Below are 24,167 nucleotides of genomic sequence, written 5' to 3'. Positions count from 1 at the left end.
CTCTTTTTAGTAGGACTGATGCCACTCATTGTAATCCGACATTGTTAGCGAGGGACCCCGATATCCTACTTACAGCAAAAAAAAAAAAAAAAAAAAAAAAAACAGGCGATAACAATGTGGAAAAGTTTAAGTGAATACAAAAAACTACAGATATTTTCTTAGGTTATTAGTTTTTGTTTTCTTTAAAAAGTGTGCTGCTGCAGTATTTCTTAACATTTTGAAACTGCCTTCAGTGCTCCGACTACTATAACTAGAAAAAGGTAAAACCAGCAAGTAAATAATATTTAGATTACGTCATTGTCATTCTTATTTGCTTCAATATTTCTTCACAACGTCCAGAGATTTCGCGACGTGGCCTAACACAAAGAAATAGCCCAATGGAAGAAGCCGCGCTACATTTCTAAACTCACGTAATGACTTCATACCGACATCATTAGTCGACCGTTGGGGCTCTTCAGAGGCGTTTGAAATACTACATGAAATGGTAAAAAAAAAAGAAAAATGATTGAGAGAAAGGAACAGCGTCCTTGAGGAAACGGCAAGCTCAGTAAACTTTTTATAATCTTCAAGAGTAGTCTTTCAACAGGGAACAAGGAAACCACGAACATGAGGCCGCGAGTTATTTCGGAGCCTCGTTTCGGGTGTCGGCAGGCTCCTGTCTTTTGGAAGGACAAGGAATATCTACTCGAAAGGGAAGCTGCACTCACGAGTGCCAAGCACTCTGCCTCGGGTTGAGAAGTTCCCTCGCGGTTCGATGCGGCTCTCTTTCACGAGTTTTTCCTTTCCTCCATAGCTCGTCCGAGTCTGCTTTTACTTGCTTCCTACACCAGCACTGTGCGAATCGCATTGGTGTTAAGCCGGCGGAGGTGCTTGGTGCGGCGCCCTCGCATTTGCTAATTAACCTTGGCTTTTTGCTGATAGCGACGCCATTAGAAAGACGTCCATTGTGCCTGACACACTATGCTTCTTAGGTTCCAGACTGGGCCGCCCGAGAAGCAAAAATCGCCGCGTACGCGATGGTAACCGAAACTGGGGAGGGGGCGGTCTGAGGGAGGACATTTTCCTTCTTTTGCTAAACGCCTACGTCACTCCTTGCGCCCTCCCATTCCCTCGCCGTCTCGTTCCTTGGCGCCGAGGAGCAGCGTAGCGCAGTAATGCGAGGAGGCTTCCTCTGCTTCCTCGCGCAGCTTTTCTCGACTGAGCCTCCGCTGCTCCCGAGCGCGATCTACGTATGTTCCAATTAGGGCCGTTGCCTCGGTGCCACCATGCTCTGACGGGCGTTTTCTAAAACCAGCGTGCTTCGGACGCAAAAAGCGAGGAGATGGGGAGCATAGGGAGGTAGAAGGAAGAACGCGCGAACTCTCCGAGTGTGAGCCACTGCTCTGCGCTCTAGCGATAGCTTCTCGCTAGAGAAGCACGCTAGCGTTTCGGTGCAAGATATATCACTTTCCCTATATCTCTCTCCCTTTATTTTCCCTCTCCTCTTCGCCGTCTTTTCCACGTTTTTTCGGTGCTTTAAGACAAGCTTTTTTCTTGTGCACCAGTCTGCGTTTACACGCAAGCCCACTCTCCAGAGTTAAACTCTAGAGGAATGAATGCTCTTGCTGCTCCCAGCGCCCTCAGCCCAAAATGCCTACCGCAGACGCGAGGGCCTCTGAGCGTGCATCGCCCACGTGCACTTGGCGGTGGCGTAGTCGCCCTTTCGGTTTTTGGCTTGTATTTCCTCTTTCTGTGTTCGTTTTTAGAGTAACATTAAGATGGGATGCACTCAGCGACGGTTTTGTCGGCGCCAGCCAGCGCGTCGCGCTGTCTTTGCAACACGCAATCAGAGTTGTTTAATGGGTAACGGATGTAGTGCCGGGGCAGCTTCAATGGACAGCTGACAAATCTTGTAAACGTAACGCGGCCCCACCTTAGAGGTGTAAAGCGTCATGACCCAGGTGCGCCCTTTAATGCACTTTGAACGCCTTCGGAGCAGATGTCGCACTGTAGAAAGAAAGAAAGAAAGAAGAAGAAAGAAAGAAGAAAGAAAGAAAGAAAGAAAGAAAGAAAGAAAGAAAGAAGAAAGAAAGAAAGAAAGAAAAAGAAAGAAAGAAAGAAGAAAGAAAGAAAGAAAGAAAGAAAGAAAGAAAGAAAGAAAGAAAGAAAGAAAGAAAGAAAGAAAGAAAGAAAGAAAGAACGTGAAGTGCGGTGCTGAGTGGAAGGAACCCTGAGCTTGAAAACAGGGAGACTTCGAACGATTATTTTCCGCTCGCCAGCTAGCTTCAGTGTTCTCTGAGCATTCGACTGCACTTTGCGGATGCCGTTAAGTTGCTGTTAATCACGGACTGAAGAGGGGCATTTGTGACGCGCTTACTTAATTGCACAGTGCAGTTAATATGATACGGACTCCATACGTATTCACCAGATGAGGCGGGTGATTTCGGGCAAGCATATGTAAAAGAAAAGCGCACCTGTATTCTATACTTTTCATGGATATCGATGTGTGCGATGGAATGAAAAAATAATGTTGACTCCTCTTCCTTCTAAGTTATACTCGTTAAAGCACAACTTAAACGTGCGCTGCCATATCCAGTATTTAGCTTGCGAAAAGCTCTACCCTTAGAGAAATAAAAAGAGCACTTTACTTAACTACTTTCTCAGTCTCCGCATAGCACCGAACTTGGACAGCACATTGATAAATGAAATATGCGCATCCAGCATGACAGCAATGCCATCGCAGAAGCACAACTGTTTTACAGTATATTATGCAAATAAAATTACAGGCATTTTTGTTACAGAAACCAAACATTGTGAAATCGTTTAAACGGATTCAATGCAACAGTGCAGTCAGGCACTCAATTTACTGGCAGAAACGAGGACGATTGTCAATTAGCCAAAGTGGTCCGTAGCTTTGGGAGCTAGATTTAAGTGAAATCTAGCTAATATTGCCTTGTTGAGGTTTATAAGATATCTAGCGGTTGGCACTGTAGCTAGACATTTTTGTTAAGTAGCGCAGATGCCGATATTTGGGCTCCCTGTCTTTTTTTTTTTTTTGTGGCTGGAAAACATTTGTAATAAAATAAATTAGCTGGGGTTTAGGTTTACGCAACCCGGTGGTTGCGTAAGCAAAGCCGATGTAGCTTTTCTTTCTGTTCTTTCTTTGTTTCCTTTTTCTACTACTACTTCTTCTTTTTTCTAGCTCTTTTTTCTTCGTCTTCTTTCTCTTTTCACTTTCTTGTTCTTTTTCCATTTTTTTTTCTTCTTTTCCTTTTCCTTTTTCTTCTTACTTCTACTTATTCTTTTTCTTTCTCTTATCCTTTTTTTTTCTTTTCTCCTTCTTCTTGTTATTATTATTCTTCTTCTTCGAAGCGGCGTGGCTACCGACCGGGTTTACCCGACGGCTTGAAGAGGGGCCCCATCTGCGGTCGCTCTAAAGATCAAACGTGGCTACCGGCCAGGCTTACGTGACGGGCTGAAAACTCGCTTAGTATTGCTTACGCAATAAAATACAAAACTAAGCGTCATACAAAAGAAGTGTACAGAAGAGGGCGCATAGAATACCTCGTAACCATTTCTATAAGTAGCTGGAGCACCAGAGTCGAATGTGAGAAAGTTTATAAGATCGCTGTACGGAAATTCGTGGTAAGTATTAAAATGCAAGATGCCGTGTTCACGCTGAACTAGCGCACGTTCGGCGCCACAAACACATGCAAAGAACACAAATAACTCGCATGCCCGTGTGTTCAGCTATACTTGCTTGAGCGACACCTTCGCATGGAAATTTTGTAAGTCACGCGTAAGGACGTACTGGCAGTCCTGTTTAGCAGTTACTGGTTCCCACACTGCAGTACTACTTGTTGCGAAAGTTTACTGAGGAAAAAAACAACAACCAAGAGGAACGGTTTTCGGGTTGTTGCCTGAGCGGATAAATTCGTTTCTACTAGCGCAAGCATACACTAGTGCTCGCATCTTATTACGAGAACTGGACATTCTTTCTTTAAACTAATGGCGCTAAGTTTTCAAGCACGCCATGTGTTATTTAACTATACTCTGACTAAAAGAAAATTGTACAAACATACGAAGCGTGAAAAAAGAAACAAACTGCCAGTGTAGCGGTTTCAACACCATGCTCAGCCATGAAAGCAATTTCAACACTGACGCAGTAAAAACAAAAGTGCACGTACTAAGAAGGACCGTGGTTGTGATTTATTTTAAACACTAAACTTATAATTTAAGCCGTGGTTCTATGAAGCGGGTAGGTAAGGCAGGAAGCATGATGGAATTTGTTTTGCATCCTCTGTGATAGCAGGAAAAAAAGGCCTTCATTATAAAACGCCACAAGCACGTTAAGCGATAAGATGCTGCCAGCATACTCCTAGCACGAAGACATCGTCCATCTTGTTCGTACGCCCGTCGAAGAAAAGCTGAAAAACGTGGGGAAGGAAAGGAAGTTGAAAGCATAAATAACACAATAACGCGAGATTACACCAGACCAAAAAGAATAGCGAAAAAGCAAGGATCACTCGAGTGTAACCGAGTGTCAGCCGTAAGCCTCGCCGCCTCATCAACGCTTCACAAACTAGCGCGACCAGCCAGGGCTACAGCAACAGTTGTGTGCGCTGACGCACATAGCTTTAGTGCTATTGGCGCGACAGTTCCTCGCCAGTCGCCGAAAAAATTGGCCGCGGTGCGCCGTCTCCTCTACCCTTTCTTAATTTATCCATTCTTCACCCCGCTTCTCTCCCATTCATTCTTGCCATGGGAATCCCTCGTTTTCCTAGCGCTGATGAAAAGCACAGGGCAGCTACCGCGAGCTCTGCAGTACGCAGATGCCTTAGCTGCGCAATGACGGAGAGGACGAGGACGACTATAAGAACACGACTGAGCTAGAAAGGAGCTCTCCGGGACCGGCCTCGCGCATCGCGCAACTAAGTCTCGGCGAGACAAGACGGCACAAAGAAGTGGGCTTCTCCCGCTCGCACACGCTTGCGCGTCTCAGACCATGGTGAAGGCTGTAGTGGTCGCAGAGGCTCGCATTGTTCGCGGCGCTCTCGGCCAGACAATAACGGCCCGCAGATTTGTCCGCCTCCTCTCCCGCCAGCTCTCCTCTCTTCTCTCAGAGGCAGCTGCGAATATTATCCGCCGTGGCTCCCATTCCCTACAAGACGAGGAGAGACGACGCGTGGTGGCAACGATTCAGTCTGAGCCAGGGCCGAGATGGGCTGAAGGCGAACTCCCGGGAGACGTCGCCTCAGCGGCTTGTAGCCCAAGACTACCCTAGACCGCGCTTGGAGAGTCTTGGCCGCTAATCGGGAGGGGGCGCTGCGCTGCAGCCAACGATTACGTTTTGCACGCCCGAGTACGGGGCAGAAAACGCCACGGTGGACAAGAAAATCCGGTCGCCGCCGAACGAGTGCTGAATAATGTATTTCCTCGGGAAAGCAGTAAGGAACACACACAGACGCGCACGCGCACACACGTAGAAAAAAAAAAAAGACGTGGTCGCATTAACAGTATTGGTATTAGGCTTTCTCGTCTTACATCGCCTTGGTAACGTGTGTGGTCGTCGCGTTCGCAGTCATAAAAGGAAACTGTAGCTATAACGTGAGATTACTCCACCCCGAAAGAGCGTCAGCGACTGACCCGCACTCGTGCAGTGAACAGTGCTAACGTGAGGCAATAAACATTCATTATTACGTTCTCATATGCAATAATAGACTGATATTGCTGTAGAAGACTGCACTGCTGACACTTCGCGGTAGGCGAACACTCATAAACCAAGCCACAGCTTGCCGTTAATAGTGACGAGGACTTTATGGGTGTTAAACTTTCCTATTTACGCGGATAGAATGTCGTTGAAGCGCTGTTACAGCCTTTAATAAAAATGTATCCCCTTCCTTGACGTACCTTTGTGCTGAAGTCAGGGCAGTTAAGAAAACCTACTACGTAAGGATATCATGCAACATATTCAGATAAAAAGTTAACTGTACAACCGGTTTGCCTTTTCTTGAGAGTATCTCAGCTGTAGTGATGCAGAGCAGCCGCTATGCTATTAAAGTCGAAACCGCAAATGAGTACTTCTGTGATTGTAAGGTGGGACTGACAGTGTGATTAAAAAGTGCCGTACTAAGGCAAGTTGTTGAAATCAAATATGTAAAGTCTGTTATAAGTTAGCTATTATTTTTGTTAACTTCCGTATTTCTAAATAAGGATAAAATCATCCACTCATTCATACTTTACACGCTCGACTATCACATATATACATACCGTGATCATTTATTTCAACAAGCTGATAATTTCTTCTTTTAGAACTTGTGGTGGGCTTGGAGCAGCACCGTCTACGAAAGCCGTGTGCCAAGAAAAAAGGTGATGTGCATTAGGATGATGGTTCTCAGTAATATTTCCTGATTAGGGAAGGACAGGGGCAGCATTCTTAGCAGCCAGTCTTTCGATATTTTATTTTCCACCGCAGTAACAAAGCAATCACTATTCAAATCTGAAAAAAAAAAAAAAGGCTTGCTGCCTTTTAAGGTACTTTCTTTATACGGCAGGCCGAACTTTTCGCTTTTTCCTGCTATCAAGTTTCCGGACCTCGGACCCTCGTTTTGTGCTGGAGTCTGCCGTGAGAGAACTGTAGCGGCTTTCATTAAGGAGGGCCTTCGAATCCCCAATTTCTCGGTAGTGCGCGATCCCAGCGGGAACCGTTTCTTCTTTTCTCCGAACGAAGGTGGCCTCAGGAGGAGTTCTAATACAAGCTGATGCCACCGGGAGGAGAAAGGACGGACTTTCGTGGGCGCACCCGACACCAACGTTCCGCGCTCACACGCAGGGCATCCTCACTCATTTCCTTCCTTCCGCCTCCCTTCTGAAGGATGCGGCAAAGCATCGGCGACCTGATTGAAGAAAGACTGTCCGTTCCGGGCACCGACCGGAGGAGGCCGAGAGGACACTCCGAATCAGATGGATGTTCCATGTCAACGAGTCGGGTGTTATGCTGAGTCCTACTAGTTGCGTGCACTGCAGACGAAGGTAGCAACGTGTCAGAGACGGTTAAGGGATCACAATTTAGCTCGACAATGACCCTAACGCTTGTTTCGTTAAAGAACTCCGGCTTGTGAGCTTAGTCCGACAGCAGTGGCGAGCGGCGATACGGATCTAGTGACGTGAGTAGAGAGCGAAGAAAATTGAAGCCCTTGATAGATCTTTGAAAATCAGGCAATGATCACGAAAGTAAAAGAGAGAGAAAACGAAAGGGAAAGAGAGAATCAAGAAAATCGCGTGCGGAAGAAAAGAAGTAAGGGACTGAAGCAAATAAGTAAAAAGAAGAGCTTTCGTGCAGATCTTCTAAAATTACTGCAGTGCACTGTGGCCGATGTATCCATATAACAACCAATGTCTTTGTCGTGGAGCTCACATTGCAAATTACTCAGACTGTCCCTATAGACCTCAGGAATCACAAATTCTTTAAAATTGTTATCGAAAACGCTGTTAGCGGAGTGAAGCTATAGGAGAAATTAGAGACCACACGGCTACGCAGGCGTGTCAGCTTGTTCAGAGGTGTCACTGGTTTGGTTTGGTTTGGTTTGGTTTGGTTTGGTTTGGTTTGGTTTGGTTTGGTTTGTGGGGTTTAACGTCCCAAAGCGACTCAGGCTATGAGAGACGCCGTAGTGGAGGACTCCGGGAGGTGTCACTGGATGCATCAATATTTCTCGCTGTAATGACTGCTGTGGAAGACTATCACTAAAAAGATTGATCGGATACTGACCGCTGTCTCAGAGTGTTTAACTAACTTTCTGGCAGCACAGGTTACGCAGGACTTGCAAACAGGAATCACTCCTCGTATGTCAAACAAGCCTTCGTTAATGACTCATCAGTACTTAGGTTGGTTTGGTTCGTGGATTTTAACGTCCCAAAGCGACTCAGGCTATGAGAGACGACGTATTGAATAACTCTGGAAATTCGACCACCTGAGGCTCCTTAACGTGCACTGACTCGCACAGCACACGGACGCCACTCCGTTTCGCCTCCATCGAAACGCAGCCGCCGAGGCCGAGATTTGATCCCGCTTCCTTGGGAACAGTAGTCGAGTGCCCTAACCACTACTCTACCCCTGCGGGGCTTCAAAATTCTTTATCATAACGGTCTCAGCCCCAGGAAGAACCTACTGCCACTTCTTCTCAAAGGATTTCTACTTAAGTGATACTAGAATAATTCATGATAAAGAGATTGTGGATTCAGATACATGAATATTCAAACGCAGTAGGTCTCCCATGTCTAACCCGTATTCTCTACATACCCAGCCAAAATCAAACAAAAAGCAGCTTGGCTCTAAGTCAAGGGAAAATATTTTGAGGCAAGCAGTTGCAGCTGTGCAGATTTGGCAACTACAGGGGTGTTAATGGTTCTCCTGTGGAACTGTCGTTCGATTCTGTCAGCTTCAACAGATTTAGTTTATATGTTTTCGCAGCTGAGTAAAGACATAATTATTTTGCAAAGAACTTGGCTAACAACTGTAAGCATTTCCATTTGCAAAATTATAGCTCATTTCGGCTGGGTCGCCAGCCAAGAGGAGGAGGTTTACTCATTCTAGTTTCTTCAATATTTTGTCACGGAGCTAAGATTGCTTTTGTGCTGTATGCTTCAGACTGTGAACTATCGGCTTTAGGCATTGAAATTCCAGGGTGTAGTTCATTTTAATTACCGGATGTTGATTTTCCTTCCGGCGTGCCGGATACTGGATCACTAGGTGTCGTAGTAGTTTGTAAGAAATCAGTCCTCTTGGCTCACGACCTTAACTAATATCGTGTGTAGTGGGATTATAAAACTGAATTTTGTGGCATGTTTCTCTAGAATTTGCTTCCCAATAATTATCTTTCACTCAGGAATTCAGGTTCGGCCACTTTTCTCCGCACGCAAACTCGATCTCCGTTAGATTTCAATAGCACAAATCCTTGTGTTTTTGTAATGAATTGATCGATAGCTGATTGTACCATCTCTGGTAACCACATACCTATTGTTGTTTTATGTTACTGCCGCTTAACTCCTGCCACTTCTCATGTGAGGTCATAGGTTAACTATTACGATTTTCAGTTGTATTTGTGCCCTGCTCTTGCATCAGGTATTCGCACTGCCGAAGAACAAAACTCAAAAAGCATGGGCTCGACTAATGAGGAATGCCGTAAGAGGTCTGAATTTCTGGTGCAATCATCAGCATTTGATGGTATCCAGACTTTTCCACGGGATTATATATGCAGAAAGGCTGCATGAAAGAAGCTCTTCCACAACAAGTGCCCGAAAAGAGGCATAGTTATAAGTTTATTACAGCTAATTTTAAACGGTCCACCTCTCAGTCAATATGTAATTATGACTTCAAGAATTTTGATTTCTTATCAAAATATAGTAACCGACACGCTCTTTTTGAGTTTTTAAAGTTACGGTAGAAGATGACCTCAAGTGCTTTGACTCCAAAAGAAGCTGTCGAGGCAATTGAAACAATTTCCGAAAAATGAGTGAAGTGATTCTTCTCGTAATCTTTTTTTTACTCTCAATGTTTTCAGAGCGAATAAATTGTATTAGGTATGAGCCCAAATTGCCCGTTGAGAGCTTCCTCTAGCATCGATGAGGTTCCCAGCTACTGTTCCAAGTCCCCGTAGAGTTGTATCGAAAATGAAAAAGATCCTTATTGATGAGACTCCTGAGTCCTTACTACAGCCGATAAATTATTCCATCATGCATGCTCGGATACCTCCGAAATGGGAACTCACTAAAGCGATCCGTCTACTTAGAAGTAACAATGGCTACACTCTACATAATACTCGACATGCTTCGTTGCCAAAAAACAAAGTAAAATTTGTTTAGAGGGTCATAATCCCACATCCCTCGAACTTTCTGGACCACGAATATATCCCCAACCCTTGTCACTGGAATACGCGCGCCTGCCTTCAGACTATAATTCTCCTTGCGCGGCGCCGAAATATGCATCTTTCTTTAATGACATTAGATATAGACGGGGGTTTGACAGATTGGAACACAATGCTATATTACAGCGATTACATGCTCTCCAGTCTCCACAATATTTAGTAGCGCACATATCTGCATTCCTCCAAAACCGTGAGTCTGTCTGTGTATAAAAAGTGCCCAATAAGGGAGGTTTAAGCACGCCAGAGGCGTTCTTGAAGAGGCAGTCTTCTCGCTTGTGCTTTTCAACTCAATAGTAAGCTCGGTTCCAAGTAATCACCAAGTTCGCACTTACGTCCACGCTGATGACATTGAGTTTTTATTTCTTGCGGCATGTGATATTTATAACCTACATATCCGCTTGAAATCGTACCTGGGCTTTCTTCAGGATTGGTTGCGTTGCTTGCGATTCACTTTAAATTCAAACTGCGCTGCCCTTATTCTCCAAATAGAAGATCCTGTCGGTCTGTCTCACACATATCAGAAGTGAATGATTCGTCAAGCTGTTAAAATGTCTTTCATTCGTGACGATAATTTTCCATGGCTGTTTCACATTGACCATGTCGCAGGGGAACAGGCATGATGCGCAGATTAAGTTGGCTGCGGTCTGGAATATGCAGATATGCGATTTTAATAGTCTATGATATGTGTGTATGTCCGTACAATTTTAGACTTTAAATCAGTGTGGTTTTCAGGTTCGCCTGCTAAAAAGATTCGTCCACTCGTTCTTTTGGAGCGGGATGCCTTTCTGTTGTGCCTGGGCTTACCAGATTTGTGGCTAACAATGTGATAGACCTTGAAGCCTGGTTTACTTCCTTGTTATCTATATTTCAATTTCTAACTATTCATATGCAAATTAGGATATATGAATCGCATTTGTACCGCGCTCTATTCATTTTTTGTTGCCAACAGACCAGGTTTTTTATTCCTTGCATGTGACTTGAGCACATTTTACTTGAACCTTTAAAATACTCCTTTATAACACCTTTCTGGTGCACAGCAGTATGCTTTCTGTTGAAATTGTGTTTGATGACATTTATCTCAGTAATGGTAAACATTTACCACCCCTAATTCTTAATGGGTTATTAGAATAACACTTAAGGTGCCTTCATATTAGCATAACGTTAGCAAGGGACGGCTTCCAATGTAACGAAAAGGTAGGTGTTGGAATATATTGTCAGGCTTTAGACTGGCCTTTTCTGCGCGTGGTTCTCATTTCACCCCAATTTTTTCTATCGCAGTCTCTGGCGGTGGTGCTTTCTCTAAGAAACCTAGACCTTTTCAAGTACAGTGGCTGTCTATAGTGACTATCGTTGTGGTCGTCCCTTGCTTTGACTGTGGATTCTCTATCTTAAACACCTTGCTACTGCTCCCTTCACATTTGAAACCCGTACACATGATATGGTACCAGGCTACTGCGATGTTACAATAAATGAAATTTGTGACTGCTCGACAGAGGTCTTCCTTAGAAGCCCCGCCTTACATATATCCTCACGTATACAGCGTACGCCAGAACAGGTTTCGGAGACGCTTCTTTTTAACCATGCAAGCAGGATACTACTAAGATCTGATGATTAACTTCGCTTGAGAGGTTTATGGAATGGGAAATTATGTCATTCACAGGAGCTGGAGGTCCTGTTAGCAAGGCTGCGCTGCCGTATCCCAGCTCTAAATTCCTATTCGCACAGGTCCGGTTTGGCAGTTTTGCACTCCCTCCTGACAGTGCATTTTGAGCTGAACAGGAATTATTAGAGCATTTTGTGAAGTTTTGCCACGCCATCACTAGGTGAGAAGATCTGTTGTGCACTGCAAGAAATTGGCCTCAGTTTGAGCATCCCGATCTTATTGCCATTTGGCGGCTCCGTACTTGGCTACAGCCAAAGGTCTGTTTCTACCCTTCATTCAAAATTTGTGACTGGAATCTAATCGCTTGCTTCGCTAAGTTTTCTAATATCAGTTGGCTTTGAATCCCACAGTGTCGAACTCCCGCGTGCGTTATGATTTTTCATTTTATTTCGGTGCTTCGCCTTCGTGCTTAATTTTGCATTCCACTTCAATTTTTTGTTTGTTTTTGGAGACGGAAATATACGTCTAAAAACCTTTCTGCGCCCCAATTCTTGACCGGTACACCTGTGTGAGTATGTGTCATCAATTATTTGGGGAATGGTGAACTACTGCGAAAACCACTAATTATTAGTACTATTTTTTATGAATGTGGCTTAGAGATAAGATATTGCATGGTGTGGGCTGTCGAAACAGCGGTTCACTTCAGTTTTGAATTATGCAGATATTGAATCATATTAGTTCTTTCACTACACATTTGCACACCATGCACTGTCATCGTCACGCAAAGAGCCACATGAAATTGTCCAAAATGAAGCAGAAATAAGAATGGTTTCCTGCGGCAGACAGAAGGAAAAGGCTCTCACACAATAGCTACCGCAGCAGAACCATAGAGCAGATAAAGGACTACGCCGCACAATCTTTTGTATGTTTCTCTTTGTATCTGGAGAACAATGAAACAGTGGTCAGAATGGGCTTCGAAGGGGGCGCCATCGTCCTCGACTGGACACAAGCTCCGAGTGCGTGGACAACCAATACTTATGTGACGTTATAGAGGTCCCATTCCACATGATGCAGTGAAACATGGCACCTAAAGCACATTATATAGATTCAAAGCTTCCAGGCATTGTTTCTGGTACTGCTAACGGTTGCGACTTCTTACTACATTAATTTCGCAAAGACCGTCGCCACTAATTACATGTTCTGCGCCTGCTCCCTCCTGCAATATTTGACAAGCCAGAACGTAATGTAATGTGCCTAGGTGTTCAGGTTAGCGAGACACTCTCATTTTTTGTAGTTTTTGTGTATGTGGTATGGGCAGAGGGAAAAAGAAGAAATGTTGCTTAAATAAAAGTTGTAGAACTGTGCTACGCAGCACAGCTGTCATGGTAGGATAATGACAATAAGAAAAAAAAAAAGAGTGAAGCACTATTCGGTACACAAAGTTACATTTATTTCTGGATGGCGTCTCGCTAATGAGAACGTTACCACGTACTTCCAAGATATGACCTCCAGAAAGAAATTGGTTTTGTTTAGAGCTATACTTGACAACGGGAAAACGCTCGATTTAATTTCAATGGCGACGTACTCTCCTCGCGTAATTTGAATTCTAAGAAAAGTATTATATACCTGGCCGTGCCACCGGTGTAAAATATTCAAGATAACATTCACTCGACCATCAAGCAGCAGAAATGATGAGCAAATCTCCATTCCATTTTTCATTCCATTCCATTTTGTTTGCGTTCATACCGACAGCTTCTATTTTATTGCAATGATTTGTACCTGCATTTTCGTTTATTTGTTTCTCCTGTGTTTGCCACTTGCAGTGTGTATTGTTCCACGCTCTTTGCTACTTATCTGCTTTTGTAAATTTGATGTATGATTGGCCGTCATCTTGCTTTTGGCTGACTTGTAAGGGGTCGGGACATCGTCAAGCTCTCCAAGCTTTTAGTCCTGTACTCCTCCTTTTCAAAGGAAATAAATACAAGATTGATTGATTATTTGATTGATTGATTGATTGATTGATTGATTGATTGATTGATTGATTGATTGATTGATTGATTGATTGATTGATTGATTGAAATTTGCCTTTTCTTTCACAGTTGTGTGCATATCACGAGCGACAATGCGTTCTAATGGGCCGCCGAAAAATGTTTCCTTGCCTTGATTGAACGTCAACCAGACTTTCACCTTTGTGGGGAAGCGGTTTACTGCGCAGTATAAGCGCTGATGCCAGTCGAAGTGTTCGTATCTCAAGACAGGAAGCAGAACGGAGGATAAGGGTGCTGGCTAGGCGCACGTCTCGCCTTTTCAATGTGTTTGCGTTTGCATGGCCGGCAATAACCATATGAAATGCGCCATCGCTGTCTAAAAGAGCCGTCGCGGCTGTATTTTCTTTTGTTTTGTATTGTAACATCATTTTTTAAGAAGCGGAGGAAAGGAAAGAAAGCTGTTCCTATTCAGCACTACAGAATGCGGGTCTACGGTTATCTCAGCCTGCGTGTAAAAAACACTGCGTCGACTAAAACATGCTTTCGCAACGTGACACCGCCGCCGGTGAAGTAAGATGGAAGGACGAATGCAAGTGACAGCTTTGTCTGCGCCGAACGACGTCAGCACATGTTCCCAAAAGTTCATTTCTTCTCTAGCTCCGAAGCGGCAGGCATGTAGCGAGTGAAAAACGAAAGTGAGGTACAAGGGCAAGTGAGGCATACAACCATATGCACAACTGGCGCTCAAACAATCTGCATGTCAGGCGGATACGCTGCCTTACGAAATTGAGGTCTATGCCGAATCGTTTTTTTTCCTCCGCTCGTTATTACAAAGCTCTTCGCTGGCACGATGCAGCCAGCAATGACTGAGCGAGCCAATCTTCGTGGGTACCAAATTTTCCCTTTTGCATAGCGGTTGATTTCTGCACGTGGAAAAACTGAAATCTTCGTTATTTCTATTGTTTAAGGATTGATTAAAACCACAGTCCTTCTTCAAGGCTTTTCAATTATAAATAAGACGGGCAGAGCTTCGCTCCATTACTATTACACCGTTGCGCGACCAAAAAGGCTTCATTTGTACTATTTTATGTTGCCGGCTACAAAAGTGAAGATTATTTTGAAGAGTTTATAGGCAAAACAAAATGTAAATGGGTTTCTTCGGGTGAAAGTTGCTGAACATTCATTTCGACACAAAGAGCCTTAAGAACAAATAAAAATAAACAATCCTAATTTCGAGTCATTTGTTTCTTATGTTGCCGAAGACTTTCAATTTCGAGAGGACTATACAATGTTCAATACTGTTAATGTGAAACACCCGAAGCTGCGCGGAAAGGCAGCGCGACGAAGTAAAAAGATTGAGAATCAGCTCTCCTGTGAGATAGAGAATCAAATCGTAATCCTGAAACTTTCTCGAGAAGGTTAAAACATCGTCAAGAAACTACAAGACAGGTACTACTTTGCAGAGAAATCGCCCTATGCAGCAAGCTTGCAAGAGGCCATCCTATTCCAGAAAAATGAAACGATTAATTAGTCATAAGGCTGGATAGTTATCTTAAATACATAAATATATTTAGCCGCAAAGTATTTATGGCGTGATTTACTTCTATAGTTTGTTATTGTTACGCCATAGCTCATTGAGCTCGTCGACCTTCGTTGGCGGCGCATGGTGTTGAGAGAAAATACTCGCGTGATTTAGTATGAAAATGATGATGCAACCGCTCTTTATGCAGCTTGTAGAGTTGTGTCGTATAAATTCGCTTCCAATGTAACATTAACCTGATAGTCAAGATGGATGATAGTTTCCGATAGGAATTCGAAACGACGACCTATGCACCACCCGTTCTAAGCCACTTATTTTAAATGTAGGTGTTCGCCCAGAAATGACACGGATAATACGCCTTATATGCTCAAAATCAAACTAATTAAAACAAAGTTGGAATGGAAAGCCGGGGTTACAAGAGCTACATCGTTTGCGTTTAAGGAGAAGATTTTTGCATATTACTGATTCCTATGCTTTGGAAGCAGCGATAATTTTTAAAGAGTGTTTTTTGACTTATTTACAATACCTATTTATTTCAAAGTTGTAATGAAGAAATTCGCGATTTTTTCTGTTGATGGTCTTCGTATTTGTTGCATTTTCTGTGTAAGCTCCGTGTCTAGTCAGGTGTACTTGAAATTGGCATTTCTAACAAACTTTGTAACACAAGTTCGCTCGTGTATTTTGGCTACCACTGTTTATCGTAGTTCTTAACTTGTCATTATTCTCATCGATAAAGCTTTCATTCCTGATATTGGTTTGTTAGAGTCTGCAGGTGAACTCTCAGGAGCAGAATGGCTGTGTACCACTCCAGACTGTTAGAGTATATTGCCGCGCCGCTTTCAGGAGACGCCTGCTGTCAAAACAGGTGAGGATGCAACCATATTTATCCAGAGGCACGTCGGAGCTTACGTCGCGATCCGCAGCCCCCCGGCACGCACAAGCATCAGAGGATGCCACAAGAGCAGTGAGCCACGCAATGATGAGATAAGTAAATGCAAAATAATCACTTTATAAATGCATAAAACTGCACTGGTAATTGTGAGCATAACAATGGTTTAGACACTTCCAGTAAAGAAACTTGAAAAACGATGAAGGAAGTGAGTCCTAAAGCGCTTCAGGTATCAATGGCGTTGTGTTCAGAAAGGCACCAGTAACGCAGATGCCAATAAAGCGCATTTGATCAGGCATCCACTGCAGCGTTTGATAAGGCACTGGTGAAGGTGATGCGTCAGCTTTTTATGTTCCCGCTTAGGGCTTTAAAAAGATCCACCCTCCCTAATCCGTGAATCTCGAAGTGATATGAGGCTCAATTGTAGTCTTGCGAGAACAAAAAGGTGTTTGACAAAAGCGTGTATGATTATTTGTTTCTAAAGAAATGACAAATATTCTACGGTTTGCTTTACTGTAGCGTTTTCTGTTAGTACGTCTATTTCATATATCATTTCGCTCACACTTATAGAGTTAAAGCAGCATAACTGCTCCCTCGGGAAGTGCACAAATTGCACAAATTGCACAAATTGCACAAGTGCATAAATTGACAAATTGAAGTCTGATTGCATGAACGTTACTGGCCTAGTTGGAATACTGTAACGGTTATAGTTTAACGCCTCCGACTTTCGAAGGTCGAATTCAGCTACTTCGTTGCTAATAACCAGTTTCCTGACTATCTAGCCTGCCGCTCTAGTTGATTAATTAGGAGCGGCTTTCATAAGCTTCCGAGTTCCATGTCGAATCCCCTTGATCCTCGGATATTGGTTTGTTTCGTGACAAAGGCTGGACCACTGACTCATTAGAGACCTTACCTACGCATTGTCTGCATTATGAAGCCACGCGGTTAGCAGTGGCGATGCTTATCCTTTGAACGTACCCGCAATCTTGTGGTGTTTCGACAGACCACTGCTGCTCTCGTCTGATGTTGCCGTCCGGATGACGTTTGACTAAATGAGAAACGAGATAAAAGCTCGTACAATACGGCATCATGCTTATCCTGCACAATACTATGCAGCCTTTTTTTTTTGCCGCCAAGACCCCATGCAGCACTGCCTCAGTGTTAGTAGTGGTTATGGTTTCAATAGCCGGTGTCAATATTTCGAATAGGTGCCACAATTTCCGCTTGAGAAACGAGCGTCAATAAAGAAAACAGCAGGTTTAATGAGTGCCGTAATATTCTCACGGTGAGTGTGATGCAGTATGTTAAATTAAGTGGAATATACTTCTATTTTTCAACGAAAAATGTACGGAAAGTAAAAGCTCTACACTCGGTACCACGAACTGTCAGCAGCACTACGAATGGTGAGTGCGATGCCAGCTAGTCATGATGACACGCACAAATAAAAATGGTCCTTCCAACCTGCCACTAAATTTTTTGAAGTGGTGGGCAAAAGGTGGATTTTTTTTACATGCCCATACAATGTGGTAGACATCACAGTGTGGGCACCCCTCATCTATCTTATAAAAACATCTTGCACTCTCATTTTTTCTCCTTCAAAAGTTTGCAGCCCTCCACCCTCCTGTACTGCCGCCGGCGACAGCTAGAAACAATGACATGCAGTTTGATTCATCCTGTTTGAAGCAAATTGCCCTTAGTTCTCGTACTGCTGCACTCAAGACAGTGTATATTAATAGGTTGGTGATCGCTGGAGATATATGTGTGTCTAGGAAGTACAGGAATACACAACATGTATTCTTTCATGTTTATGTACGCGGAAGAAAATGTATCCCGGTTTGCATGGCAAATCAAGTTGCGATTTAGTTGTCGTAGCACACTTTTCCCTTTTCTAACGGAGCACTACGTTGAAATAAAAAACCGTAAAAGAACCGGCCTCATGCATGAATCACCGGTTGCTGCACATCGCGCCAGAGCATGTCGAGGTATTAACATAGCCAGCGACAGCGTCATAGAATATATGCCAGCTGCAGCCACCGCAGCACACCCTCTCTCTCCACCTACTGCAACTGGTGCTAAGCCAATTTACTCCCTTTGATTGCAGCTGATAGGGCTCACTTTCCTTCCTTTTGGCTGCAGCTAGCGCGAAACCGTTCTTCTCACCCTCCTTGAACACATGTACCGGAATTGCTCATCAGTTCCTTCAAACGGATACAACGAATGTTTCGCAAATGAGACTTTATTGCTTGTATAGGTCCAACTTAGACTGCTGAAGAACACCAAATGGCACTGACAAGATACCGCAGCGAAACTTCTGCCTCTTCATCACGAACGCAAGAGAGGCTCGTGCGCCCCGCACGTGTCCCCTGCTGCTCTGAGGCCTCACCATGACACAAAATGGCTTTTTCTCTAGCGACACGCTCCTAGTGATAACGCACCAACAGACACACACAACACTTTCACTGGCTCCGTTGTATGGCGTCAACCCGGCATTGTTCCAAGTTCGTTCCGTAGAGCAACGTACATGCCTCACGTGGTTTGCCTTTAGAAACAACGGCTTCAGAACAAAAGGAGCAGGTAACAAATCGCAGCATAGCAGCTTTGTTCACTCAACGCGTGCACGGAAGTGCTTTCGGGGATTTTAAAAGGGACGTGCTTTGGACAACTGCCCCTGCTTAGCTCGCGTCGTTAAACTCGCCTCAGAGCCGGTGGGACCGTCATTCTCCGCAGCCCCAACTTGCTGGCGACGCGCACCTTTAATGTCATTGTTCCTTGAATCAACTCCGTCCTGGAAACTTTATGGCCTGGAAATAGGCTCAGGAGAATAGAGCCATAAACGCTGCTGCGCCCGCATTATACGTGCGGTAGAAGCAAAATGCCGACAGCACCGCCGAGTGGAGCAAGGCCGTCGGCATAACAGCCCGAGGAACGAAAACACTAGAACATTGCTTATGCTCGAGGAGGTCGCAGATGAGAAGGGCTCATTTTTATTGGCGCCCGCCCCTTTTTTTCACAACAGCATAACGTAAGCAGCTAAATGTTTATTCTGAGACGTTCTGCATATGTGTTTTATTGCAGGCGATATTTTTGCCACATTTGAACGAGATGGATGCCCCTAACGGAATAAACAACATTAGGAATGGGTTAATATGTTTCCCAATCAATTAGCCAATTGAGGAGCTGCTCATACCACAGTTATTTGTGACTGCGTCAATGGCTTGCAGTGTTCTTTCAGGGAAGCGCTGAAGATTATACATTTGGCTGCAATCGATGACCCCTATACCAAAACATTTTTAGAGCATAAGCTCTAGTAGTTACGTTTCTCAAGGTCATGTTTTCTGCAATAAAAGATAATGTGAGCTACAGTTTCAAAACGGCAACCCAGCGTGGCCGTTTGTATAACAACAACGTGTATATATCATGGGATCAAGGTGGTACCACACATGTTGCCAAGGTCTACTGTGGCACGTGATTACAGGACTTGGCATATAGCAGCAACGGAGCAGTGCTGCTCGAGCACCGCAGTTGGGATCTGTATTTTGGTTTCGCTATATATAATATCCAGTTTGGCAAGCATCGAGGTTGTAACCCTTAGTATCACCATTTGTATAACATTTGTGGGCCACCCGTTGGGCGCAGAAGGTTCAGAGTGGTGTCGAATCACTGGGCAGGTCACGAAGCACAAAATTGCTAGTTATGTCGAAGCCAAGTCTAAGAGGAGGTACCGCTCCGGAGACCTTGGCTCTCCGAAACCATGTTCACAAGCTATCTTCAAACGGTACATAAGCCGAGCCGTTTGTCTCAGGACGTTTCGGATGGTGTCAGCCCATTCGCCGTTTTGCGCTGTACACATGTACACATGGATACATAAATTTGGCTCACAGCATAACAAAGAAGTATACTGGATATAGCAAATGTGGATAGACATCATGCGATCCGGATATAAACACAGTTGGTTACAGCATTGTTAAATCAGTTTATGCAACAACGAGAAAAACAACAGTAGATTTCCACAGTTAGCTCTCGACAACCAGATCGCTGCCTAGGCGTCGGATCATTTCTTGCGCAGTCTCGTCTGTGAGGCTCCAGACTATATGCTAAATATGCCGCCGCAGCAAAGTTGGCTTTACTGCAAAGAGCCGTCATCAGTGGAAAATAGGTTCTACCTTCATGTGATGTTTTTTTGGAAGACGGTTAAAAGTTTTGGTCGGGAGCATTAACCATGCCTTCCTTTTCTTTAACTAGCTATGGTACACCACATCGTTAGTTGTCGGTCTAAGCTCGCTCTCAGGCTTTAGGAAAGCGGAAACCACAGTGCGGACAAAATGACCGCGCAGTAACCATCAACTGATCAGCTACCATGTGAATAAAAAACTGTAGAGACCGTCCGCTCTCTTTCTCAGAGGCTAGAGGCAACACAGCTGAAGGTGAAGTTCACTGAACCAGAGTCTCGTTTGCTGACCGAGAGTAAGACTTAGCCATATCTTCCCTTCGTCAGGAACGAATGCAGACTGAGGCATGCGTCTGGAGATTTTCAACGAACTGACGAACCTGGCTACTGACTATGAGCCGAAACCTCAGGTTATGATCGCCTTAACTTACCTGCGTTACTAATAATATTAAGAATAATCAATATTTGCACTTTGAAATAGAGAAGAAAAACAAAATGCTACAGAATGCAAACCCATTTTACTCGGAAATGTTTTTCATGGCATGCCCAAAAATTTATCACAAGGACCTCATCTCAAAGGGCTAGTTACAGTGCATATATCGATCGGCCAATCAATCAGCCAATGGGAGTTCATTTATCAGCAGAATCTGGATGCTATCTTGCGGGCTAAAAGCTGCCCACGCAGCTTGACAAAGGACAAGGAAACAATAACATGGCAGTACCAGACGCTACCTTAACTCTGTGATCATGCAGATATTATGCCGTCATATACTTCACTGACATTTTTCACTGAGAACAGATGAGCATCTGATTGTATCTTGAAAAGCATGAAGCGGGCATAATATAAAATTCTCAGATCAGGGCAATCAATAAAGTCGTGCAGACCCAGACTTCAAACACAATATAAGAAGCTGTAAATGGCTATAGGTCTGGTTTAGGAGTTTAAGTTCCCCAAGCGACTCAGGCTATGGTGATACCGTAATGGAGGACTGCAGAAAATTTCGACCGCGTGCGTAGCTTTAACATGCACTCATATTGCACAGCAAAAGGAGACCAAACTGTCAATATAGCGTTGCGACCGAAGCTCCCGATACCGGCGGAGCACTTTACTTCATTGCATTTGTGATGCATGAAAGGAATGTTGACCCATTCTTCATACAGAGTGTGCACACCTTGAAAGGAAAATGCTATGAAAGTGGACGATGGTGGACACCTCTCAGGGCGCAGATTAAGACTGATGGAAGGCGGCTCGCTTCCAAGAAGGCAAACAACGCATCTATCGACCACTCAATTGAGCGATCACGTTTGTCTTCGTTTCCTTTTCCTGCCAATCACGAGGCGCGGACGTATTTACCAGCGCATATAGGAACTTCGTGAATGCATATGAAGCGGAAAGAGCCATCAAAACATTCTGCTTTGTTTTCTTTTCTGTAGTCGTTCATTTGTCCCTTAAGCTAAGCTAAGCTAAGAGTTTCCTTTGTTTTTGCTCGAATGCTGCTTTTCGGAGGAGTGCAGCGAAAAACATGCCACGTAAGCTTGCGACACAGAATAACCATATACGTCTCGTTGTTAATTAATCTTGTTTACTAGACTGTGTGACTGAAAATCGCAAGCTTTATGGTTTCCATTACATTGAATGTGGGCTGAAGAAACCTTTCTGGCTTTACGGATGCCTGCTTGATAGTTCGGGATAGAAGCTCAAGACCAAAAGAGCCTACCTGAGTAGAAAATGTTAAACATATCATCTTATAATAAGGCTTCAGTGAAGTAAAAAAATACATTTAAATTCTTAGCTGAAACGACTGTTCCTGCGAAAGCGGGCACTAAAATGCAGCCGTCCGCTTTTATTTGTTTCTTTCTCAAGCTGCGCTTTTCGCAGCGCTGTTACTTTCAGCGGTGCGCGAATAATACTTGTTCTAAACCGAGTTAGTTACGAATAGTGCAGCTTTACTGCCGGATCGGATGCCATTATTGTACCTAAAAATCAAATCTCAATCAAATACGAATAATATATTCATCATGCGTAACAAGCGAGAAAAATGCGTGCCTTCCGGGACCATGCTGATCATCGACACTAATCTAATACATCCCCTAACAAATGCTTCAGTAACTACGCATATTCTCGGGAGATTGGTGAAATCTCTCACTTTTAGTTTACTGCATATTTTTGCAGAAGTTTAGCTGACTACGTGTGCGGATTTTATACATCACTGCAAATTTTAGGTCTTTCGCGAGAGCACTACTAGCCCCGGCGAGCACTTGAACCAACCCTAAATCTCTGGAAACCGCACATTTTCGGAATATGGTATAGCTGGACTATCGTTGGCGAGTCACGCGCGCGAGCATGCGCTAGTTAAGTTGCTAACTCAGAATACACTTCTAAGCGCTCAGGACATGTAGTGACCAATTATTTTCAAAAATTCATCTCTGCAAACAGGCGAGCACTGAAAAGCAAGCATGGAATCTTGTAATCCGTGCAAAAAGGGACCGAGCTTAGGGAACCACGGAAACTAGAGCACAGCGTTTAAGTAAAGCGTACACGTAAACATTGATAAAAGACATGCATCGGTGCCTAAATTTCTTTAAAATCTTTATATCGTCAGTTGCATTTTTTCAGGTCTAACGGCAACTGCGGCAATGAGGCAGTCATAATGAAGGACTGAATAAACTCCGCCGTCGCCATGATGTTACGCCACGCTCCACTGGATAAGCTTATGATGAATGAAACCCGCAATAGTAACACACTATAGAAAATAATAGACGCATGATAGTAATTGTGGTCTTACGCGGAGTTCAAGCTTGCGTCCAACTAAACAGATGAGCTTTTTTGTGCCCTCCATGAGACCACTACGCCACCGTTGCAGCCTGGCATCTCGCGCTTTAAACTGTCAATTTCCGGCACCGTGTGTCGTTATCATCATCAGTTTCCATCGGTGCGCTATTGAGTCCAAAAGCAAGAGCACGCGGGTGCCTGCACGTGCAAGCAGGGCATTGAATCTAAGACCACTTGACGAAAAAGGCTAGTCAATTGCTTTTGGAAGCGTAATCTCGCAATCATTCAGTAGGTCTGAAAAAGAGAGCGATTTCAACGAAAAGCCTAAATTATCACTGGTGTGCAATCACTTGCTTAGTGTATCTAATGATCTCGCATTCTTAACGCTTCATAGAAAAGAGGCGGACGGAAGTTTTTTTTTGTTTGTTTGCATGGAGTTTTAAGCAAGCCGGATGCTCTCCACTGATGCTCCCACTGATGCTCTCACTGATGCTCTCACTGATGCTCTCACTGATGCTCTCACTGATTCACTGATGTTCTCGGATTCGCTTGGCGCCTGCCGGACAAACTATTTATTGTCCCTGGTGCGACAATGGTCAACCTAAGTCTTTTTCCAGGGGTGACAAGACGACCGCATGCCAGTGGCTGCGTGGACGTGGTAGTTACGTCGCGTGCCTTCTTGCCCACTGTCGGCATACCGTGGAGGCAGCCGGTTTGCAAGTACATTTCCTCCTGCGTTGAGGGTCGAAAGCAAAGGTGGAGAGGGGGGAGGCAGCCGATCGCTTTTGGGGTCTTGTCCCCTCGGCCGAGCCCATAACCCGAGTAGCTCGGGCAGCCGCTAAAGACTCTGCAGAGTGTTCTACATGATTGATGTGGGAAAGAGAGCAAGGATAGAGATCAAAGCCACCGCCTACGTTTCCGGTCTACGTGTATCCGGAACATTCTGCCATTCCACATCTTTTGAGCTGAAATATTGATGAGCTAATGAGATAAGCTTACCTCCACCAACATTTACTTTTTTTTCCAATTCCTGTGCGTCTCTGTCGTATCAGCTTTGTTTTTTAGTGGCCTTAAAACATCGCTCCTAAACTCTGTCTGCCCTTGGTCTCTGGAACATTAAACATTCTTGTTCTTTGACACATCTAAGGTGGTGAAGGACATGAGGCCAAGCGCGACGCAAACTCGTGAGCTCAAGCGACGTTTCGTACTATTGCTTTTCTTTTATCGTCATCGCTGATACGCACTGATGCGACAGTCGATACAGTGCAGTCGAAACCTTACTCAGCACTACGTTTATTAGAGTT

The 24,167-nt window shown here is 44.2% G+C and overlaps 1 protein-coding gene across 3 annotated transcripts in view; it reads right to left on the bottom strand.

Annotated features, from left to right (window-relative positions):
• Positions 1-24,167, bottom strand: part of LOC146185894 (nephrin-like) — a 710,707-nt gene that overhangs the window by 607,585 nt on the left and 78,955 nt on the right. The window lies entirely within an intron of this gene.

The sequence above is a fragment of the Amblyomma maculatum genome, chromosome 6 (assembly GCF_055883805.1).
Source record: "Amblyomma maculatum isolate TAMU_Amacu chromosome 6, ASM5588380v1, whole genome shotgun sequence".
In the NCBI taxonomy this organism is placed as follows: Eukaryota; Metazoa; Arthropoda; class Arachnida; order Ixodida; family Ixodidae; genus Amblyomma; species Amblyomma maculatum.
The sequence above is the reverse complement of the archived record's forward strand: the minus strand, read 5'-3'. Positions and strand labels throughout refer to the sequence as shown.